The following is a 24,319-nucleotide window of genomic DNA, read 5'->3' on the forward strand; positions in this document are numbered from 1 at the left end:
TGATGATCCCAGACCTTCCCACACTCAGACTGGTGAGGGGATAAAAGCCCAGGAGTTCCTTTGTTCTGAGTCCCTCCTCAGAGGCACCAGCTCGAGCTGTTATTTTGTTATTTAGTTAATTCATCAAGAGGTTCTTGCTCTGGGCTGGGAAACCTGGGGTCAATGCAATAAGGAAACCTGGTGTGACTGCATGAGTGTGGGGGGTGTAGCTGGGAAAGGGCCTTGGTCCCAGCTCAGGTGGTGGGAGAGTGACTGCCAGACAGGAAAATTTCCTTAACAGCTGTCATTACGCCCATGTCCAGGTCACAAAGATCCAGAAGAAAAGTAAGTGAACTTAATATTAAAATTTTGGCTAGCTGCCTGGTTTAAAAAAAAAAAAAAATTATTCATTTCATTTAATTTCATTTCTTTAAAAAAACCCAAAAAAATTATTTTATTTATAATATTTAAGCCATAAAAAGCTATAACAAAGAAAATTCAAACACATAGTTTCCAGAGCAGAAGGAATTTTGTCCTTTAACTTAAGGATGTTTCTACAGCATGTGTTTGGTGTGTCTGGTGGTTTTTTGCACAGATTCAGTGTTTATGCACTGTATGGCTTGTTCACACACTTTTGTCTTGGAAAGCGCAACCTGATGCATGGGAAGAGTAGTCTACAGTAGTGTGCTGCTAAAATGAATACTACTAACACTTGTGAGAAAACATGCTTGGAAAGAAGCAAGCTGTCAGGAGACCTTTTATTAATCTGGAAAACTTCTAAGACCTTACTTTAAAGCTCCTTCTCATGGAAATGCACTTTTTGTAACATTAGGAGCAAACACATCCAAATGGTGTTATTTGAAAACTATCTGAAACACTGGTTCTGCATCTTGTGCAAAATGGCAAAAGTATGTAATTAAGAAAAGGAGACCAGGAGATCATGTTATTTAACCTAGGAGGTCAAAGAAGCTGTAGTTTTTCAGGAATACCATCTTCTTGTGGAAATTTCTTTGTACTGTAAACACATTATTTTTTTAATTGTGCAGTTTCAGAAAGACCTTTTCTTACTTGGGCCATTTTTTTCAGGAATGTCAATGGTGATTCGCAGTAATGGACTGATTTAGACTGAGGAGAACCTCAATTAAGTTTTTCAGTGTCTCCCATGATGGAGATCCCACAGCCTTTATGTTCAGCTCCAGTCTTTGTTTACCCTGAAGAGTTAGTTCCTTGTATCTATTTACCTATAGCCCCTTATTTCTTGTGCTATAACTTGTGCTTGTTGCTCTTTATCCTTCTGTTCTGTACCTCCAAAAAGTGTGTGGCCAATTTTCTCTGTAACTCACCATATATTAGGTAGTTGAAGTTAATATTTAGATTCCTCAGCAGCTGCCTTATGCAGGTCAGTTATACTGTTCAGTCCCACCTTGTTTGTTGTGTGCTACCAGCCCTGGCTGCCTTAGGGAACCCTCTGCTAGACTCACTTCAGTGTAGCAGTGTCTTTCTGTTTCCTGGGGACATAAAACTGGATGAAGGGCTCCTGATTTGGGCTCACAAGTGCTGTGAAGGTCTGAAGCATACTTTCTTTCATGCTAGTCTGCCTGTGCCTGTCCTTTCTGTCAGCTTTCTTAGTTATAAACGTATCATGCTTCATAACCATCATATAAGATTCATGTAGATATACACCTAAAATATGTGGGCAGGCTTTGCTGACTTTTTTAAAAACGTTCTGTATCACCTGAATGGCAGTAAAAATGTAACAGTTATTTGCAAATATGCCTTCAGATTCCTGCTGACTGACATTCCCTGGTGAACAGGGCAGTGGTGCCATATGGCATTAATACATGACATTCCCTCTGAGACATTTCAGGACCTCTGCATGCTCTTTTGACCTATTGCCCCTATTGTTTCAGGTGGGTTGAAGGCAAGAATGGTGGAGACAGCAAGGCCATGACCTTGCCTTCTGCAAACCAAAGCACATGCTACACAGTGGTAAGAAATATTTTTCCTTGATTCAACCTTAAGTGTGTGTCTTGTCATAGAATATGGGTAGAAAAACTGTATGATTACCTTCTTTCTACTGAAAAACAATGCATACTGAAACTAGTTTAGAACACAGGGAGATTGGTAATTTCAGATTCTCTGGCTGTTGCTAAAAACAGCCTATGGCCTCTAGAGCACCGAGGAGTTAGCTTGCTGGCTCTTGTTATGTCTTGCTAAATTTTCCTTCTTCTGTTGTGCTTTTCTTGGTGAGAAGAGTGTATCAGAGCTGACACCAATATATTGCAGTGTAGATCACTATAGAAATTTCTTCTTTGGGTAGTGGGGATAAAAGGGAAGACAAAAAATTAGTGTAAAATCCCTGTCTTGCTGAGATTCAGGAAAAGTTAACATTCAGAAAATTTCCATTTTGCCATGGCTGGAAATAAGAGGGTTATGTTGCTGGAGCTGCAGTGTAATCTTCTCTTAGAACATACCTTTTAAATCAAAGAAAGTCCTTTATCCTTTTTGTCTTTTGCTTCCTGATATTACCCATAATTAATTTTGCCATATAGTTTTAGATGAGGCCAGAAGTTTTACACTAAAAGAATGCTCATTTCTTCTTATAAGCATGCCAGGGATAATATTTTGACACTATATATGGTGTCACTTTGAAAAACTTGTAGAAAGTTGTAGCAGATGAGGGACCTTTTTCTCCCACAGAGGGCAGTGTTTATTTGCTGAACAATTTATCATTTAGCGTGTGCATTGTTATACAATGTACCCTTTCCACAAGCAAAGAGCAGAAAAGGACACTGCAAATAAGTCCTGTCTTTTTTTCTTTCTATTTTTCATTACTATTGCTGGGAGCATAAATGTCTTTTTAATGAAGATTAAAAAAAAAGAAAAGAAATAAATGTTTTCCATACCACAGAATTTGAGACAATGAAAGAGGAATTCCTTCCTACAGTAAAACTTGCTGCTGGAAATGTACAGACATGTTTAAACCTCCCAAAATTATCATACAAACTTCCTTCCTTTCACATACAGGTACATGGTGTCACCTTTCTCATCAACAAAAACCTTAGTAAATGTTATAGTGTTCTTTACTCAAGTACATGAAGATAGAAACACTTGCCAAGTCTTATGCTTAAGTTTAGGTGGTTGTGGTCTAGGTAACATAAGTTTAGTCAGTTGCGGCATCTTACAACAAATGAGACTATCAAGTCAATTGCAGGTATGGAATTAGATATCTGGATAACTTGTTAAATATAGCAACACCACTACCCATCCCCCTCACACCCCAAAAATATTGTAGTGAAAAGAAAGCAATAAAGTACAATATTTGCATGATGCACAGACTATTTTCAGAGGTTCTATCTGATCTGGATAAGGTCTAGAGCTAAAGTACTCTCTGAAAGCTTTTGCTTCAGTGAAATTGCCTAAAACCCCCAAGATCCTCAATGTAAAACAACAGTAGTGACATTTGTGCATGATATTTTATTTGGGGATCAGTTACCAGATGGTAGAACTTTGCTGTATCTTAATATATCTGTTTTCCTTAGCTGCCCATTTATTACAGACTATTCCCTGAAATTTACTTCCTAGTGCTTAAATGAAAGAGTTGATTGAAAAAGGAAAAAATTAACTGCCATGTAGAAACTTGAAAGTAGAAATTGTTTTGCAATTTTGTGCTATTTGAAGCAGAACAGATTTTAATATTTGTACTAATTTTTTTAAAATACAAGAGTAATTTTAATTTTTAACCTCTTTTTAATTTGCTTTCATTTATTATTATTATTATTATTGTTGTTGTTATTGTTAGTAGTATTATTATTAGTATTAATTTTGGTATTATGATTATGTATTTTTCAGTCAGGTAACATAAACCAAATGATAGAGAGAGGTGCTCTGTGAATTTTTTTTTTTTTTCTGTTTCTATATTCTCCACTACTTTTGGTAAGAATAACAAAAACCTTGACCTTGGGGAAAAAATAATAGCTTGGAGACTCTCAGTTCTAAAGGAATAGATATTAATTTTTTTCAATATGTCTTGTAAAAGGTTAGGTATTTCTTTTTCACCTTTTTTTAAAAAAGACAATCAGAAAATTAGTCTTCTTAGGAAATTCCTTCTCAAATATCAGAAATTACATTAAATAATGATTTTACAAATCACTAAAAATATATTTATCACTAAAAGCTGATATGTGTGAGAAAGAGGAATTATTTTAGTTAAAGCAATCAAAGACAATGAAATAATTTTCAGCAAAGTGCTGATTATATGTGCAGTTTTGTTCACTTCAGTTCCTGATTGTTATGCTAGCTGAAGAGAGAGACCTTGGTGCCATTCTTCAGTCAGAAATGAGGGTTCAAAAAAGGCGAATGCAGGGTCCTGCACCTGGGGAGGAACAGCCCCAGGAACCAGCACAGGCTGGGGGTGACCTGCTGGAAAGCAGCTCTGTGGAGGAGCTGGGGGTCCTGCTGGACAACAAGCTCTCCATGAGCCAGCAGTGCCTTGGTGACCAAGGCCAATGACATCCTGGGGTGCCTTAGGAAGAGCATTGCCAGCAGGTTGAGGGAGGTGATCCTGCCTCTCTACTCAGCCCTGGTAATGCTGCATTTGGAGTGCTGTGTCCAGTTCTGGGTACCTCAGCACAAGACAGACATGGAGCTCCTGGAGCTGGTCCAGCAGAGGGTGACAAAGATGATTGAGGGACTGGAGCATCTCTCTTATGAGGAAAGGCTGAGGGAGCTGGGCCTATTCAGCCTCAAGAAGAGACAACTGGGAGGGGACCTTATCAATATTTTTAAGTATCTAGAAGGAGGGTGTCACAGAATCACAGAAATACTGAGGTTGGAAAGGACCTTTAAGATCATCAAGTTCAACCTTTGACTGACCACCCTTGTCAATTAAAGGGTGCACTTATCCAAGTCATGGGCTGCCAGCTTTTCCAGGAAAATGCCATGGGAGACAGTATCAAATGCTTTGCTTAAGTACACATCCACAGACTTTCCCTCATCCTCAAGGTGGGTCAGTTGGTCATAAAAGGAGATCAGGTTGGTGAAGCAGGACCTGCCTTTTCTAAATCTATGCTGGCTAGGCCAGATCCCTTTGCTGTCCTGTGTGTGTGCTGCATGATCACACTCCAGATGATCTGCTCCATAACCTTCCCCAGCACTGAGGTCAAGGGGATGGAGCCAGGCTCTTCTCAGTGGTGCCAAGCAATGGGACAAGGTACAACAGGCAGAAACTGATATTTCTGAACAGATGTTCCACCTGAATATGAGGAAGAACTTTACTGTGTGGATGATGGCACACTGGAACAGGTTGCCCAGAGAGGGTGTTGAGTCTCCCTCATTGGAGATATTCACAATCCTGTGCCATGTGCTTTAGGATGACCCTGCTTGAGCAGAGAGGTTGGACCAGATAACTCTCTGTCGTGCCTTCCAACCTTACCCATTTTGTGTTTATGTGGTTCCGTGAATGGTGAAATGAAATGCCTGCTTTGATGATACACCCTCTCTGAAAGCTTGTTTTCAGCATAGATCACTTTTCTGTTCTGATTTACAAGTCAGTACCAGATATTATTTCTTTGTCAGAACTGCAGAGTTGTGCAGGAATGAAAATGCAGGCAAAGAAAACTTTCTGTCCACAATATTGCCAGACCCTCAGTACCCCAAGTGTTTTTGTTACCTAACAGAGAGTGTCCTCAGAGACAGGTGTAAGGAGCTTTGGGGTTCAGTCTGGACCGGGCGTAGACGAAGACAGTGGCGAGATCTCTATAAGCAGATCTTGGGACATGCGGTTTATTGCAAAGGGCGTGGGTATAGGGGCACTGCTCAGAGCTGCAGCTGGCAGCTCTGAGCAGGCCCAAGAGAGCAAGAGAGTAAGCGGGTAAGAGAGAGAGAGAGCGAGAGGAATGAGAGTGAAGAAGAAGTAGTAAGAGTGTGGAAGAGTGGAATGGAATGGAATGGAATGGTGACGTATTGGTTACAATACAATAAATCATCTTCTGTACTGAATATTCTAATTGTCACTAACCAATCTAATACAAGATACAAATCCTATAGCATTTCCATACAGCCTATAAGAGTTCTTATATTACCATAGAGTGTTACATCTTAACTTCTAAAAACTACTCTTTGGACCCCTTCTGCTGAGCTAGTAGGGTCCGCTCTGACCCTTGGACCTGCTTGCAAGCAGAGGGTATTGTTCCATCAAGAGGGGATTACCTTCAGTTGGCCATACCATTGTTTTCCAGTTGTTCAGTAACTAAGATTTGGTATTTCAAAAGTGGCTTTCATTTCGATGTTGCCTGTAGTTTTCATATTCCCAAAATCTTTTGTCAGGCAATCATATTTATAAGGCTTTCCTGTTTCATCTTCCCTAACATCTGCCCCGTTCTGATGAACAAATAAGATATTAGACATAGTCCTACTCGTCATTTTTTGCACACACTGAAGTATACAAGGTACTGCTACTAAAACTATAATTATTACTACTAGAATAATCAAGCCTATTTTACAGAGTTCCCTTAGCCAAGGTGCAAAGCTCCAACCATCGAACAAACTGTCTAGTCAAGACGGGTCATCTGTTGTAATTTGGTTAGCTAGGTCCCTTAGGTTTTGTAACTGTTTGTGAAGGGAAACAGAATGATCGGATAAGTTCATACAGCATAATCCTTCAAAATCTTCACAGCCATGCCCATGTGCTAATAAAAGATAATCAATGTAAGTTTGGTGTCTATGGCTGGGAGTTGGAGAAATGTGATGATTATCATATGGCTAATATTTATCAAGAGTAACATTACCAAAACCTTCTGGAAAAGGCACTCAATAAGTTGAGAAAGGTTTGTCAGGGCTTGTGTCAGATAGACAGATGGTATCGGAGCCTGCAGATTTGGCTAAAGCAACTCAGACATTTGTCTTTGGTTGATTTACAGGTAAAGCTTCACTGCAAAAACAAAACCAAAAGGTTAAAAGCAACATGCATCTACACAAATAATACTAAAACTCCATTCTTTTCTTGAGCCGTTTCTGGCAGACGATCTTCTCTCAGTGGTTCTGCCGAGTTCACATTTGGGTGTCGCTTCTCAGCTTCCACTCGCGGGGTCACTGGCTGAAGTGGAACTGACAGCGGGCTTTGATGTGTGGTACAGCTTCACGTTCTTTGCTGGAATCCACTTGGTTCCTTCACCTGTGGAGAGACATGCAAATCCCTTTCCCCACATTATAAGATCATATGGTCTTTCTATTTTTCCTGATGCTAAATTCTTAATTAAAACTGGGGGGTGCTCTTTCAGTTTTGCTTTTTTGTTGTTTAAGAAATGTCTGAAAATGAGCGTGTCAGGCTCTTCTGCAGAACTGTTCAAGAAATTAAAAACATACAAGGCTTTATTCAACCTTCTTTGAGGTGTAGCCTGGGCTTTTCCCCTTTTCTGTTGATTTAAAATGCGTTTTAAAGTTTGATGTGTTCCTTTTAGGGTACTTTTTAGCAGTTGTTTAAGATATGGTGAGCAAATGCCACTGTATCTTACAGCCCTTCTTAGTTCTTTAATTTCGAGAGTGGGGATGGGAACCCACGTTTTAGGACTGTCAGGCTGTTGGCTAGCTATCACAGGCTTAGTTAATAGACTAAGACTTTCATCTTTATAGATTTGGGGTCTTATTTCATGGCAATCTGTTAATTGAGAATAATCTGAGCACTTTGGAGGATTTTTTGATTCAGAAGGTAGCGCTGACAAACTCTCAGAACTCGTTTTCTCTTTCTGGGTTGCAAGATCCCCGTCGCTTGCTGGCGGGACTCTGGGGCTCATTGCAAACAAATCTGGCTGCTTTTCTGGGTTTACTTGTGTTAGATTTAAAGCATCAGCTCCGGCAGAGGGGCTCTCCGTCTCCCCTGCCACTGGAGCTGCATCGTTGCCCTCTGTTCCCCCCCTGCTCGCGGCTTCTGAGGCGAGGCTGCGCTGCGCGGAGGGATACGGCTGGGCGGCGGAGGGATACGGCTGCATGGTGTTGGGGAACCCCGGTGGGGGTGGCTGCGGCGCAGGGATGGGACCCGGCAGGGGCGGTGATGGCACGGCAGAGCTCGGGAGTGGCGCAGCCGATCTTGGTGGCGGCGGGCGAGGAGGCGGCGGGGGCCGCAGGGGACTGGCTCTGTGACTCCGGCACGGCCGATTGAGGCGGCGGCGGGCGAGGAGGCGGTGGGGCCGCGGGGGACTGGCTCCGTGACTCTGGCACGGCCGATTGAGGCGGCGGCGGGCGAGGAGGCAGGGCGGAGCTGCGCGGCGGTGGGGGGGGCGCGGCGAATAGTTCCATTAACGCTGCACAAGCCGGGATGAGTTCTGCGGTACTCTTGTCCCAGCGTGATATGGCATTAAATAATTTGATTCCCACTGAGTCCCAAAAGTCTCTGGTGTAGACTGCTGAACGGTCAGCATTTGGGAAATTAATCAGAGTCCATTCTAAGAGGTTTTTTAGCTCCTGTTTAGGTAATTGTCTTGAACCAGAGCTTATAAGTAAATGCTTAAGTTGCTTATAGAGATCTCTGTCGTGGGCAGAGTGAATTTGTCCCATTTTTAGACCAGTATGATACTCACTTAGATGATGTCGCAGGAGCAGTGTCCTTAGTCAGAGGTCCGTCATGGGGGGCTGGCCAGGCACTCCACTCAGCACTCAGGACGCTGCTTTTGGGTCCTTTCTCAGAGCTCCGGTTTTAGGCGTCGCTTGGCAACGGCTTTCCGTGCTCAGGACCTCACAGGTGGGTCGACACTGAGAGCTCCCGTGCGGGCGGTGCTGAGCACTACTCGCCTGTGCTCGGGGCGCGCGGCAGGGTCCCTCTGTAGAGCTCCGGTCGGCACTGCTTAGCAGCGTGTCTGTGCTCGAGGGGTGATACGGCAGACCTCCTCAAAGAGCTCCAGGGAGCCGCTGCGCAGCAGTGGCCGCCCGTGCTCGAGGACTGCCAGGCAATTCCCTCCAAGAGCTCCAGGTAATCCCCGTGCTCGAGGGGTGCCTCAGCAGAATTATAGAGCTCTGGCTTTTACGATGCGCAGCAACGGTATGCCATGCTCACGACACGTTCTAGGTGGCTATAACTGGTCTTTTAGTTACCGTCCATGGAGAAGTCTCCCACAGATGGAGAAAGCTGAACCGGGCGTTCAATCACGTTGTGCGCCAGACTGCAGGTGCTGGGTGTGGGTTCGGCAATCACGATGGGCGCCAGACTGTAGGGAGCTGAGGGGTCAGTCTGGACCGGGCGTAGACGGTCGGAGACGGACGGCGACGGGGACGGTGACGAGAGATTGCTATAGTCAGATCTTGGAACATGCGGTTTATTGCAAAGGGCGTGGGTATAGGGGCACTGCTTAGAGCTGTAGCTGGCAGCTCTGAGCAGGCCCAAGAGAGCAAGAGAGTAAGCGGGTAAGAGAGAGAGAGAGCGAGAGGAAAGAGAGTGAAGAAGAAGTAGTAAGAGTGTGTAAGAGTGGAATGGAATGGAATGGTGACGTATTGGTTACAATACAATAAATCATCTTCTGTACTGAATATTCTAATTGTCACTAACCAATCTAATACAAGATACAAATCCTATAGCATTTCCATACAGCCTATAAGAGTTCTTATATTACCATAGAGTGTTACATCTTAACTTCTAAAAACTACTCTTTGGACCCCTTCTGCTGAGCTAGTAGGGTCCGCTCTGACCCTTGGACCTGCCTGCAAGCAGAGGGTATTGTTCCATCAAGAGGGGATTACCTTCAGTTGGCCATACCATTGTTTTCCAGTTGTTCAGTAACTAAGATTTGGTATTTCAAAAGTGGCTTTCATTTCGATGTTGCCTGTAGTTTTCATATTCCCAAAATCTTTTGTAAGGCAATCATATTTATAAGGCTTTCCTGTTTCATCTTCCCCAACAGACAAGTTTTGTGCTGGTCTGTATTTGGAGAGCCCCATTCACAGGGAGCACTCTGGGGAGCTTTTATATTAATTGCCATTCAGCCTTCTGGGTCCTCTGAGGGAAAAAACAATCGACAGTAGTTTGAGTTTGTTTATTCTGGCAAAAGGGAAGCTGCTGATATTTATATTAAGAAAATGTTCCCCCCCAGATCCTTGCTGTTTTGAATAAGGCATCTAAACTTGCCTGCTTGAGTGACAAAATATACCGTAACAGTTGTTCTATAACTTGTTTTGGTGTAATATTAACAGAGAATGATGCTGCTAATAAGTAAGTCTTAAACTTACCACGAGAAATATATCCTGAAACTGAAAGTGTTCCCTGCAGCAAGGAGTTAGTCATATAGATAAATCTACACCCACATGCTTTCCTTCTTTAAAACATACTGTAGAGGTGAAAAAGTCATCAATATTCTTTGTATCATTCAAAGAGTGCAAGCCAGCCCCATGGGGCTTCAGAGTCTCCAATCCCAAGCTGTACTTTTAGGCAATATTATTACAATCTCAGCAGAAAAAATCACATGGAGCAAAAAGATCCTCTTATCTTTCCTGTCTCTGTTTTTTTAACGAAGTTGTTTTAAAATTAAGTATTAGAGAATGTGCCCCTCAAATCTTTATTGTTTTGAATAAGGCATCTAAATTTGCCTGCTTGAGTGACATAACAAAATTCCTCTTAGCATCAGTGGAGTTACTTGATAGCTGTGACTACTTATAATGGGTATTCTGGGACTAATGTACTTTCTCTTACATCTTGAGATTAAAAAAACCTTCTTAACTTGTTGGAAGTTGAAAAAGCACCTGGATTTGGACGAATCATTTGATACAAAGCTTTTAAAGTAAATAATCCCTAAAAATATTATATTCGGTATTTAGCTGTGATCTATGTGTTGCTAAATTCAAAAGTCTCATTTGTGAAAAACACATCAAAAAACACTTTGAAAATTGAGAAGACAAAAGAGGAAACTGTACTGGTCAAATGTCAGCACAGAAGCTGAAGTCTCCACAATATATCCAGACCTACAGCCTAAAGGTACCTGTGGCCATTACATGAAATAAAAACAGTGCCTGGAAAAACACCTCAAAAAACAACAAACCAAATCAAAAACCAAAACAACAAAAAACAAAACAAAAACCTCAAAACAAAACAAAACTACAAGATATGAAAATGAGTCCATTCTAAGAAGCTGCTTCAAAAAACCAAATTCACGATGATGATGACCTTTTAGTGCATCTAAACATCAGCTATAAACCATACAAGAAATAAAGGAAACTTTGGACAAGCTTCCAGCATTTCCACCAATATAATACCACCAATAAACTTTACTATCAACTTCAATTGCCTCAATGAAATGGCCAGTAAAAATCTTTTAAAAGGTGTTATCAGTCAAAAGCTTTCCTGATATTGCACCATTGAAAACTCCTTATGATAACCATCTGTAAAAGGTAATTCTATAAACAGCAACAGGAAAAAAAATTAAACCACAACCGAAAAATGAACCCAGAACCCACCCCCAAAAACAGGTCATATGTATTAATGGGAAAAGTTTCATTTCTTGAAGAATAGAAATAAATAAAGTCTGGTTTGGCAAAAAAATAAATAGTGCCTCAAAAAAGCATGTTCATACTGAGTCAAGAAAAAAACCCCACTGTCTAAATAACTGCAGCATCGAGGGACTTTTTTCCAGGAATTTTTAGCCCACATTGTGAGGACCTAGCCTAGGTTGAATACCTCAGGGGATAAGCCAGCTTTAGAAAGGCAGGTATTAAACTAGTAAACACAAAACATAAAATGTATTAAAAAAAGATTTTGTTTGCTACAGTAAAACCAAACTGCCACAGTAAAATGCATCTCAACATTCTGTACTAATACCTGTCTTCCAGTATCAGAGGCAGTGTTTTTCTCTGTTCTTGGGGGCCTTAGAGGATCAACTAGGTTTTAATAATCAGTTTGAACTTACATTACATTACTCATAAGACATTTTGAGGTTCTTCTTTGTAAAGCCAGAGAAGATGTAGCAGTAATTACCACCTCATAATCTTGAAACATTCCTTTAGAGTATCAGTCCTCATTTCAGCAACTAGTAAACATCAGTAAGCATGTCTGTGCCAGAACAAACTCAAAACAGATCAGAGATTTGGTTTGAAGTGCAGTATGAATAACAGAGCCTTTCTTCTCTGGTGATTCTGAGTTGGCACAGGAAGGCAGCTGGGAGAACCACAAACCCATGGCTGAAACACAAAGATTAAACTTATTTCTGTTACCTTGATAACTGGGGGATCCCCGAAGCAGCAGTCGGGAAGGGATGCACAAGCAGAGACGCAGACACCATTAAACTTGGTCCTTGCTAGAGAATCACCAGTCTGCTCTTCACACAGATTTATCAAGGGTTATTTCCAGCTGCAAGGTCACTGGACCATATTTTCAATCCTCCTACCAGTTTTCTACTTTTAACCCATTCCTTCCAATATTCCTCCTTTTTTTTTTTTTTTTTAAGTATGACAGCATATGCTTCAGTATTTGTGATGCTTTTTTTCTTTTACTCCCCAAATTCCCACATTGCCTTTCTTTAGCTTAAACCATTTGCTGAATTTTATTCTGGCTTTAAGAGAACTTCATTCACTTCTCTAACACACTTTTTGATTCTAAAACTCCAAAATGTTTGATCCCATAATGTTACTGAGTATGATTGTTGGTAGAGCTACAAAGAGGAAAAATTCTAATCAATTGAACCATGCCTGGCTAGTCCAGATTGATGATGATGCTCAAGCTTTTGTTCATCTTCTTGATTGATGAGAGAAATGTTATTCCCTGCTTCAGATGTACCTCCTCCCCAGGTACATCCAACTTCATTTTCAGTTGGTAATTTTCACTTTAATTCCTGATTTATCAAGTTTGCACCGTGGTCACAAAAGACTTGCTGAATGATTGAACTGCTCATTCTCTGTCATCTTCAGTCAATGAACTTTGGTTTTGGAAATAATTTTTTCCCAGGATCTTGAATACTGTGTGTCTGAGGTCTCTGAGTTCTTGATGCAACTGCAGGTGGGAGACATCAAGCCTGTAAGATCCTGCTTCCTGCATTTGGATTCTAGTGCACCCACATAGATAGACCTTCACTATCTCCACTATCATTTGCCTGACCCTTGAGTTCCAGGTCCTCATACCTACTACTCTGAATGAAGGCACTTGGGAAGGCAATGGAGGGGTTCTCCTACATCCTGGAGCAGTGACCTGCTTCCATTCCCACCCATCTTTTAGGTCCCTTATGTCTTCCTGATGGCAAGAAGTTCAGATTCTTCTGACTGTTCCTGAGCCTCCATCCTCTGCATTTTTCTCAGGGATGGAAGGGTCTGCACTGGCTGATTTCTCTCACATTCCTTGATAATCTTCAGACTCTTGTCTTCCTCTTTAAGCTCTGCCACCAGCCTGAGCACATCATCCACCTGGTCACACCACATACAGGTGTCATCTCTGCTGCTCTCTGGTACCAAGGCCAGGCTCAAGCACTCCCTGCAGACAGAGACCTGGAAAGCCCCATGATTCTGATGGTGCTCTGTGTGGGTCATCACACTGTTTCTAGAGATGGCTTTTGACCATGTGGAAACCATTGCTGAGTCTGTCCCAGCTGGTAGAAGAAAACAACCATGTGAATTCACCTCAGGAGCTGTGAAGAGGACTGTGTCCTCCCACATGCCCTGCCTGAGTGAACTGCAGTGCAAACTGCCTCACCACATCCTCTATCATGCTATGTCCTGTTTGCCTGCCCTTTTTGCTACTGCTTTGGTCTCTCTCACACCCTGCAGCCATTTAAATCTCCCGCAAAGCTCCTGGCAAACCTTCTCCCCACCTGAGTAGCTCACAAGGGCTTCCATGTCCTGACAGGGCTCTGGTCTGCTGCTCGGGTGTCCCTGGGCTTGGGAGCCACCCTTTGCAGCTTGATCTATGCTCACTCCCAGACTTACCTCAGTTGCTGCTGTTGCTGCTGCTGCTGCTTCCATCTTAAAGATGGACTGCCTCAACAACTGCCAGTCCTGTTGGTCTGTTTCTTCTCCCTTTGCTGCCCTGTCACTCTATCCAGTCACACTTACAAAGGATTTCCTAAAGAAGAGAGTTTTTTAAAGCTTCTTCTTTATGGTCTTTTCTGGTTCCCAATTTTAAATCAAGGAAGGAGATTACAGTTCTCAGTCATTGCCATTCAAATACCTCAGTTAAGTACAGTCTCATCTTACTACCAAGCCCTTAGTTTGCTACAGATTTTTTTCATCTGTGTGTATCTTGTCTACCAGTAGAAATAACTGGAAAGGTGTTGTGAAACCCTGGAAACTTGTGAGTGATGTGTTCCAAATCTACTCCTTCCCTTGGTCTGTATTTTAAGTACAGGAAAAAAACAATGCACTGTGATGGCTTGCTTAAAGGAAAGATGCAATAAACTACCTGTGTAATCTGAATTCCCTCTGTTCTAGGAAATGATGCAGTGTAAGTCGGAAAAGACTTATTCGGAATATATCCAAATATTGTATTGATGTTTCCCTCTGGAGCTCTGAAATCCCAGGTGTTTCATCACATTCTTCTCTTTGAGTTAGGCTTGAAGGTGAATGATGAGGGTAGAATGAATGTATAAAACATTAGTCATGTAAAGAGTGGTGCCACTTCTTCTTTTGGCTGAGATTATAGATGTAAGAAATTGAAAACTAAGAATTACTAAGAAATGGGTAAAGGATGAAAGACGTTATTGGGATCAGCACATTAGTGGAATAGTGAAATTCTGTTATAGTTAACATTTTAAAGCCTTTGATTCCAGGATTTCTAAATTCAAATATTTTAAGCCTTCAGAGGAAGGTTTGTCTGACTCTCTGGTATTTTAATATGTAAAATAAATACTTTTCTCTGTCTTTGTCTTTTGTTGTTTTTTGTAAAAAGTGAATCAATTAGAACATTGTATTTTAGTAAGCAATTAATTTTATATTTGTTTAATAAAAGATATATCACACCTGCTGCTGAACTTGCATTCTTTAATAATAATGCACATAAATCCTCTGAATACTTTGACTGAATTGTATTAAATGCAGTGATGTACAAGTCACTGTAATGACAGCTGAAATAATGTCTCATATAACAACATCTTTTTATAATAACAATGTCTTGAAGAAAAAGCTTCTATACGCTGTCTTTGAACTGTTGGAAGTATTTGCTTACTTTTCGCTGCCATTTTATGATACGTGACTTTTATTAGTGGAGTTTTATTTAGGACTGGATGCTGTGGTTGTTTGCTAGTGGTTATTGCCAATTTTATGGAGAGATTTCTGCAGCCATTAAAATCTAGATGGGGTCACTCACTGCCTTGTCAACTTCATGGTCAAGCCATTTACCTTTCTTCAATGTTCATGCGCCATACAAAGACAATCAAGCCACTTCATGCAAGGATGTTACTTCATGGAAAGAAGTAAGTTACAGAAGTGAATAATGAGCTTGTATGAAGCATACTTCATTCTACAGATAGTTGTCCTTCTGCAGATGTATAAACTAAGTTCATCAAAGACAGATGTTGAAACAGAATGCAGATTTTCAGAGTCCCATTCTCCTACACCACACTACCTTCTTTGCAGTGCTCCAAGACACTTCATGCCATTATAGATACCATGTCATTCCTTTCACATGCACAGCACAGGCTCACTGAGTTATCGTTAGGAATGGATAGGAAAAATCATATTCTGTTTCCCTGCGGTATTTGCAGTGAAAGCTGGTTGCTGACAGAATGTTTCCTTATGAAGCACAAAGTACATGTTTCTCAGTCCTGCTCGCTGCTAGTGTACAGTGGATAACTCAGGACCTTGGGAAGTCTCCAGTCTGACCACTGCCTGGAGCAAGCTCAGCCATGAGGTAAGACCTGGGCTCAGGACTTTATCCTGTGAGGACTGGAAACCTTACCAGGAAGGAGTCAGCTCTCTTCCAGCTGCCCCCAGGGGAAAAAAATCTTCCCTTTATCTCCCATCATCTGACCCTGCTCAGCCTTCTCCACACAGTTTCTCCCAGCTCCACTGGCACTGCTGCCAGGCAGGCAGAGCCCCAGTGTTCCTGCCACTGTTGTGTGTGGGTCCTTTTGTCCCTTTCCTCACTCTGTTCTGGCCCATCTCAGTAGGACATCAGGATTAGATGGAGTATTATAATCTTGTTAGCAGCGACTAAGCTCTTTAGAACCTGATGGACTTCGCTAAAAGCAAAAGCCTGGAGAACTCATTCTATACTTCTAATTTTCTACATGTTCAAGTAGATAAGTGTATGAATAAGAAGTACACATTTTTCACAAAGCTGCCCTTCTAATATACCTCTCCCCTCTTTCAAAGTATTCCTCTGTCATAGGTTTCTGTGATTCTCTTAGCATTCCTCTTTTCTCTACAATTTGATTTTACTTCCTGTCTGTTGCTTTCTGCAAGCTCTTTAGTGACAATAGTTTGCTTTCATAAAATGACAAAAACAGTCTCCTCAGAGTCTGCAGTGTTACTAAATCTTCTGTTGTGTTCTTTTCTTTCTCTGCCTCTATCTGGTGGTTCTTTTACTCAGAGTTCAGATTGAAACGCAGAAGATGCAAAGTTTTTCTTCGGACTCGACGTTTATTATTTCTTATCTATAGTGTAGCTGCACAGAATGTGCCTCTAAGTTAACAAGGTGAAAATGGCCCCAGATTTCTAACTTCCAAGGTATTTTAAAGCCCAAATTACCCAATTATGGAATTCCAACTAATTTTTTTTTACTTGTAATCCAATAACTAATCATTCGTGTTCCGCACTGCAGGTTTTTTTGAACCAATACCAGATCACCCAGACTTGTGAAGAAGAAGAAAGAGGAAAGAAGAAGAATTAACCTACACCCAAACCCCTCCATCTTGTTACATATATATTACTATATCCTAGAAACCTAAATTTTCTACATCTCTACATATTCCACCCAGTGATATAACAAATTTCTTTTTAATTACACAGCAACAATCTCAGTGCTGTCACACAATTTGGGAAGCCTTTCTCAAGGCCTCAGGTCAAATGCAGTGTGCTTTTGAGGATCACTGCCTGTCAGCACTGAAAGACTGAAATTCTCTGAACCTAGGGTTCCAACACAGTATGATTTAGTTTCTCATCCCTAAATTTATCTTTCTTCATTCCTGTTTGAAAACTACACAATTTAATTTTCAGCGCCACCTCTGAATGCCTGAAGTTTTTTTCTAGTTTTCTAGTTTCAGAGAGCTGAAACATTTTCCTTCTCCGTGAGATATTGTCTTCTATAACCTGTATTGGACTGTTAATGAGAAATCAGACACTGTGAAATGATAAAAAATGTTGAAGAGAGAATGGCATACCTTATTAAGTCCCTAATTTCTTTTCCATTCTAGAGAATTTATCACCTAACTCTTTTATAGGCTTTGAATTGTTAGGGGAAAAGTTGTTAAGTTTCAGCATAAAATCTGAAGGATAAAAAGTTCAACAGTTGAATCTTGTAAAGAGTTCTCAGAAGGAGATGAAAAAAATAGGTGAAAAGATGTTTTCTGGGTCATGCAGAACACCTTATGAAACATTGTGTTTCTGTGCTGGTTTTGGCTGGGGTAGAGCTAATTTTCTTCACAGTGACTAGTGCAGGGCTGTGTTTTGAATTTGTGCTGAACACAGGGTTGATAATATAGGATATTTTTGTCATTGCTGAGTAGGGCTTACACAGAGCCAAGGCCTTTTCTGCTTTTTGTGCTACCGCACTGGTGACAAAGTTGGGAGTGCCTGAGAGGCTGGGAGGAGACACAGCTGGGACAGGTGATCCCAACTGACCAAAGTGATATTCCAGACCATGTGACATCCTGCTCAGTAAACAAAGTGGGGGCCAGAAGGAGGAAGGGGGGACATTTGGAGTGATGATGTTTGTCTGCTCAAAGTCACTATTATAGCTGATAGGGCCCTGCTCTGCTGGAGATGGCTGAACACCTGCCTGCCCATGGGTAGTAGTGAAAGAATTCCTTGTTTTGCTTTGCCTACATGTCTGGCTTGTGCTATGAAACTCTTTTTGTCTCAAACCATGAGTTTTCTGGCTTTTACCCTTCTGATTCTCTCCCCAGTCCTCCTGGTGGGGGAGTGAGTGAGCAGCTGCTGCGGCTTGGCTGCTGGCTGGGGTGAAATCCTGAAAATTTCATATCAGTTATGATATATCTATTCAGAGAAGTGCAGTTTGTAAGTTTCTTTGTCCAAACTCTGGCCCTCAAAAGCTCCAACTGCAATACCTATATAGATTTCAAGCTGCAAAGGTTCTCAGAAAACGTACAGTAAAGCAATTAAGCATTTCTCACGCATAACAGTTTTGAATAATTTAAAATAAAATAGAGAAAATTAGCAGCTTCTCTTAAAAAAATACGCACACAATAAAGTGTTACGTTTATTCTATTTTTTTTACCATTATTATGATGTTCTTCCAGCTTTATGTGATTTCCTGTAAGATGTCAGACCAAAAGGAAAACAGAATGGAATGTTGAGTGACCTAGGGTTTCTTGTATTTCAGATGAATAACGAGTTGTTTTGGTTGTTTAGGATAGCAGAGTGAGAGATCCATTACTTTTGAAGGGAACAGCAAAGAAATTGACTAAATTTCTTAGGCCTTTTTATACAGCAACATAAAAGGCACTTTTAATTTTAGGTTTGATACATCAGTTTCTGGATGTGTCTCTTGAACTTTTAAATTGAATTATCCCTAAAAGACAGGTTTCAGCCTTTCAAGATTAAGTACTTGTGCTCGTGGCACGAGCTCTGGCAAGTCTCTGATCAGACACAGTCCAGCTGTGTTACTTCTGTGCGTTGCTGAAGTGACTTTGGCATCAGGAAAGGAGCTGCTGGCTGAGTTAGCTAGCTGGCTTCTCAGCAGAGGGAACATGGCATGAGCCGATGGTATCAGCTCACGTTAGCTCTGAGACAAAGGAAGAGAGAGGCTGTTCGGGTCTGGCTTCTAAGAGGTTTAATGTCAGAAGTTTCGCAACCTGAACAAGCTTGGAAGGGATAGAATGCGATGGCTTGGAAGGGATGGAATGCAATGGGATCCTCCCCGGAGGCTTGTCCTCAGTTTTATAGGGAATTTGAAAACCGCGGTGAAAGGGGAAAACAACCAATGAGTTACAAGCCAGGGAGAGGATACAATTTAACAAGAACCACTGGGGGAAACCGAGAGGCGGGAGTTATAACAGAGAACAATGAACAACCAAGTAACCGAGAATTTTCCCGAACCGGGGGAGGCGGCTTGTACCCTGGCACGACTTAGGCTTGTGAGCCGCCCCCTGACCCACCCTCTGAGTCTGCCTCTTGGGGAAACTCGATCCAGGGGATGGGCTGGGATTGATTGGCATCACGCTGCCCCAGCCCCGCAGTGGGCTGGGTCACAGCAACACAAGGTCATGGAATCAAAGACTGGCTTGGGCCGGAAATCATGTTAAAGATCATGCAGTTTCAGCGCCCCGGCCAGGCATGGGCAGGGGCACCTTGCACTGGGTCGGGTTGCTGAGAGCCACACAGCCTGGCTTCAGGGATGGGGCACATCCTAGTTTCAGGGATGGGGCATCCAGGCATCCACAACTTCTCTGGGCAACTTGTGCCAGTGCCTCAGCACCCATACAATGAAGAATTTCTTTCTTATATGCAGTCTAAATGTACTGCTCTGTCAGTTTGAAGTCATTCCTCTTGTCCTATCCTCCCTTGTAAAAAAAGCCCTCTCTATCTTTCTTGTAGCCCACTTTAGGTACAGGAAGGTGTTGAAGCGTTCTTTTCCCAGACTGAACAACCTCATTTCTTTGAGCTGGTCTTCATAGGACAGCCTGTCTTCATAATTCTGCATGTTATTTTTCTGTCATGGGAGTAAATGTGAACAGTGCAAATTGTTGCTGTGCTAAGTTTAGTTTAGCAAGCTGCAGCTTTCCCAGAGAGCTCAGTGGGGCTGCTTAGGGCAGGGCAGCCATTCTGTCCTCCCATAATCCTTTTTGGACGGCCCCGCACTTATGCTCCAGCCAGCTGTCAGCTCTACAACCCAGTGATGGCAAAGGAGGCAAGAAGGGTCTCTCCATTGGGAACCTTTATTGTTTCATGTTGGTCCTCTGGTTCCCAGAGGCAGAGAGACCTCCTGATCCTGGCGCAGGGGGTTTTCTCAGTGGCTCAGGGGCGGTACCTGGGCAGAGTTGGGGTACAGGAACCAACAGGGAGAACCCGAAGGAGTAGCCAGGACTAGGGGCAGGGGAAAGTGGCAGGGGGGGAACAATATGGGATAGGAAAAGCAGTGGGTAAACAGACCACTACAGCAAATAACTAAGCATGTAATTTATTCTACTTGCAAGACGTGGGTTGCAATTCCTATGTCGCAGACATATTTGAAGCACAAACTGGTTTTTCTGGACTAATCTGTCCTGTAGCATGGTCTTCATTGTTTCAGTGGGGGTGCTACAGCAAGCACCATGGGACGAGAGCAGTCAGTTTTAGACAGTGGAGGACTTTGCTTTTGATAATGAAGTGAATCCCTGAGCATCATGCCAGTGGGAGTGGGAAAGAGAGGGCTCCATGTATAAGTTTTATAGCAAAAAGACTGCAAAACTAAAAGATCTATCACACTTGAATACTTGAGAAAATAACTTTATCTTTTCAATTGTTCCTCCTACACAATACCTACAGCTTGTATGAGTCTAGTTTTAGCAAAATTCTATCACAGAGAATCTATTATTCAATGTGTAATTAATGATTTAATAAAATAAATTAATAAAAATACCTACTTATCATAGATAAGCCTTCAGTGCTGAGGACCTGTGTCTTCTGAAGGATTAGAAGACCTTTGAAATTATTTTGATTCCTCCATATAATATTTTTCCCATCTTTTTGTTTGGCCATTATCTCCTATGAAAATAATTGATTTTTTTCTGGCATTTGGCATTCCTTCCCCAAATTGTATATTATAATCTGTTTTCCTTTCCAATTATGTTTTCACCATCTTTCTTCCATTCTACAGGTTTTTTTCTTTGTAGTTGAATGTGGAGGTTGGGAGGGTAAAGATTTTTTGCAGTTTTCCTTGACCTTTTCTGCTCCTGCCTTATAATATTGGCCTGTGTCTTGGGGTGACTTTATGATGTGTATCCCTTATCGCTGCTTATTACAGCTGGCTGTGAGGGGTCAGTGGCTCTGACCTAGGAAGAGGTGACCGGTCTGGGGAGGTGGTCCCGAAAGGAATCGCCTTCCCGAGGTCTGGTGTCTTCCCCAGCTGCTGGCAGGAGGGCCCTTGCAGAGACTGTCAGCTCTTTAGTGATTATCAGCTCATGATTTCAGCTCAGCTCTGCAGGGCAGCCTCCAGGCCAAGCCAGACCAGAGAGAGAGACGAGAGGCTCGTGTGGCTGGTTCCGCACGAAGGGAGCTTTATTGTGGGTCCCCTCTGGCGAAGGGGAGAGCCAGGGATGAGAGCTCACTCTGAGAGCCACAGGGGCCATAGGGCTTGCTTTTATAGGGATACAGGGGATCGTTAAAGGACCAATGGGTTACAGAGGATCTGGGATGGGTGAGGACCAATGGGTTACGAAGGATCTGCATTGTGTCTCCTAAAGGATTGTGGGTCTGTCTTTTCTTGCCTTGACCAAAAAAGTGGTTGCCTTTCCAGGGAGTCCTGCTGGGCGATTGTGAAATCTCTTATCTCAGCAGAGATCCCTCCAGGGCAGGGGCTGGGCATACCCCACAGCTGCTCTATGCCCAGGAATTACCTTTGTGCCTTTCTGTGCCTTTAAACTGAACCTGAGAGGGGGGAGAGGAAAAAAACCGAGCTAACTTCTCAAAGCAGTTGTTCAAGGACACAGGTACACGCTCCTCTGCTTCTAACAGCAGCAAGAGCGGAGGAAGCACCCTGCTTGCTTTTCAGCCAGCTTTTGGCTCCTTTTCTCCAGAGGGAGACGGAGAGTTGAACTTTGTTTTCCTGGGATTTCCGTTTTTTCCCTTCTTCTCTTCTGGACTGTTTCAACATCAGAACACATCGGGAATTCTCCACCAAGGCCCTGGAGGTGGGCCCATGACCCAGCTCCGAGGAGGAGGAGAGAGACTACATCTACAGAAGGACTCTGAAGTTTTCCCAGGTTTCTCTCCACAAAGAGAGGTTTTCTTATTTAGCATTATTATCCTTTTCCTGTGTGTTTGTTAAATAAATAGTTTTTATCTCTTTCACTTTCCTCCAAGGAAAATTTCTTTTTTTTCCTGAACCTGGTGGGGGAGGGATGGTTGTAACCTGCCTTCTATCAGAGGATATTTTCCTCCAAATTGGTCCAAACCAGCACAACCTGTAAATATTTCTGATGCTTTTAATACTTCTTTCTGTGTTTCCCTATCTTTGTAATTTGGATTTTTGAATTAATGTCAGCATCTTTCTGGTAATTGTCTTTAGACATTATTTATATGGACTCGAGGACAGATTAAATTCTTGCAACATCTGAGTAGTTGTTTTTGTGTACTATAAATAAGTGTCATGCTGTTCATGCAATTGTGTAAAGGAAAGTGCTTATCATAGGTCTATTAGTACAAACAACCACATGTGTCATACAAAAAATTATCTCAATTCTTACCCTGCTTTGTCACAATCCAGGCCTATCATTCACCTCAACTACAAAAATTGCAATTACGTTCAGTAGTTTTTGGGGTAAACTTTGGAAATTAAGTGGCCACTAGCTGTGGTCTGTGCATCAAGGGACCTGTTGCTGGGATTTGTTGGTGGAACAGATACACATACTCCACAGCACCAAGTGCTGAAGATGGGATGTTGGCAAATGAGCTGGATCAGTCACAATAATACCCGTTTTTAAATGTGATTTAACCTAGAGAGATACAGAGCAGATGTGTAAGGAGCAGTTAGGAGTAGGAAACTTTATTTGACCCAATTACATGACTATCCTTACTTTTCATAATCTCAAAATTTGGAAGTCCTCTTGCAATTCTAAATTACTGATTACCAGCACAATTTCCTTCCTATCAAATAGTCAAATGAGTCATTGTATTACCATTATGTTAAATATTTTAGAGTGCAGTGTTAGTAGCAAAATGTTCCGTTTGATTATTTGTATCATGTGCTGATCTCATTTTCTGTTATATACTGAATGAAGTTTAGTACATAAAACTAAGGTTGATATTCATTATAATATTATACTGCTTTTAAATTAATGTTCTTATGTAATTCCTTAAATTTGAAAAGTAAATCACACATACTGTAATTTTTTTAGTGTAAAATTTGTAACTTTTCACCTTAGTAAGACAGAAAATTCAGCATTAAATAACAACTAATTTTGAAAATTGGGTATTTGATTAGTCTCCTTTCTTAGGAAACACAGGGTTGGTTGTAGATGAAAATGATCATGAAAGAACTACCAGTTAATTTATGTTTTTAAGGAAGGTTAGTAAGTTTGGATTATGGACTACTGAGCTTGCATTGTCTGGGCACTGCTCTGGTTAGCTAGGCACAGCACTTGTACCTAGCACAGTGTGCTGCTTCATTAACAAATAAAATTTGAATCACCCCTTCGTGCAAAAGCATCACAGCATTATATTGAGATGTCTGCAGAGTAGAGAGTAATAAAAAACGTGTTTCAAAGCCTTAATAGGAACAGTGCCACATTTCCTCAGATCATTAATTCCTTATCTGGTATGTGCATGCCTCCTAACCAGCCTCTTTTGTTTACTTAACATTCATCAGTTTTAGTCTCTGCACTGCACTCTTGCAGTACGTTCATGCAGATTAAAATTGCTCTGTTTACTGAGTTCCAGGAAAAGCACATATATTTGTTGAGAAAGGGAAAAGAAAATTGCCATATAATTTTTACATTTAGAGCTTGGATTCTGACAGAAATGTAATGAACACAAAATTCATGCCACAGTTGTCAAGGCAGCTGTATTGTCCTCTTGACAATCACAGTTCTGCAAAAGATTTTCTTCTTTGCAAGTGCTCTTTAGCATAAAAATAGTAAAGTTGTGATTGTCAAAATTTATTCAGTATTTATTACATTATTATAGATTGTACGTTTCTCAAATAGCTGTCCCACCACAGGCTTCTCAGATGGCCCAGCAAACAAGTTATTTGCCCATTTTAGTGTGATTTTTATGCTATTAGCATATTCCCACTATGAGCTGCAAACTAATTTTTTGTGAATAGCTTAACACCTGTTCACAAACAGTGACTTAGAGATTCTGATTGTGAACACCTAATCATACAGCTCCTGTATGGACTTCAGTGAAACTGCCTCCAGCTGTTTCTAACTTGGTGACATTTGTACTTATTAGAAATAACCTCCAGTTTTGGAGATGAGAGAATTTGAATGACATCAAAATAAGCCAAATACCAAACTTCTGTACTGATTTTCCAACCTCCTGGATTGTATATCAGGATTGTAAA

General features: G+C 41.6%; 1 long non-coding RNA gene across 3 annotated transcripts in view; it reads right to left on the reverse strand.

The window, feature by feature from the left end:
• LOC125320503 overlaps nt 1-12,328 on the reverse strand; it is a 78,262-nt gene extending 65,934 nt beyond the window's left edge. For all 3 annotated transcript variants that reach the window (XR_007201131.1, XR_007201132.1, XR_007201133.1), the window contains exon 1: nt 12,169-12,328. This is a non-coding gene — a long non-coding RNA (uncharacterized LOC125320503). The remainder of the gene's footprint in view (nt 1-12,168) is intronic.
• Between the last annotated feature and the right edge of the window lie 11,991 nt (nt 12,329-24,319).

This window comes from Corvus hawaiiensis, chromosome Z, assembly GCF_020740725.1.
Source record: "Corvus hawaiiensis isolate bCorHaw1 chromosome Z, bCorHaw1.pri.cur, whole genome shotgun sequence".
NCBI classification, from domain to species: domain Eukaryota; kingdom Metazoa; phylum Chordata; class Aves; order Passeriformes; family Corvidae; genus Corvus; species Corvus hawaiiensis.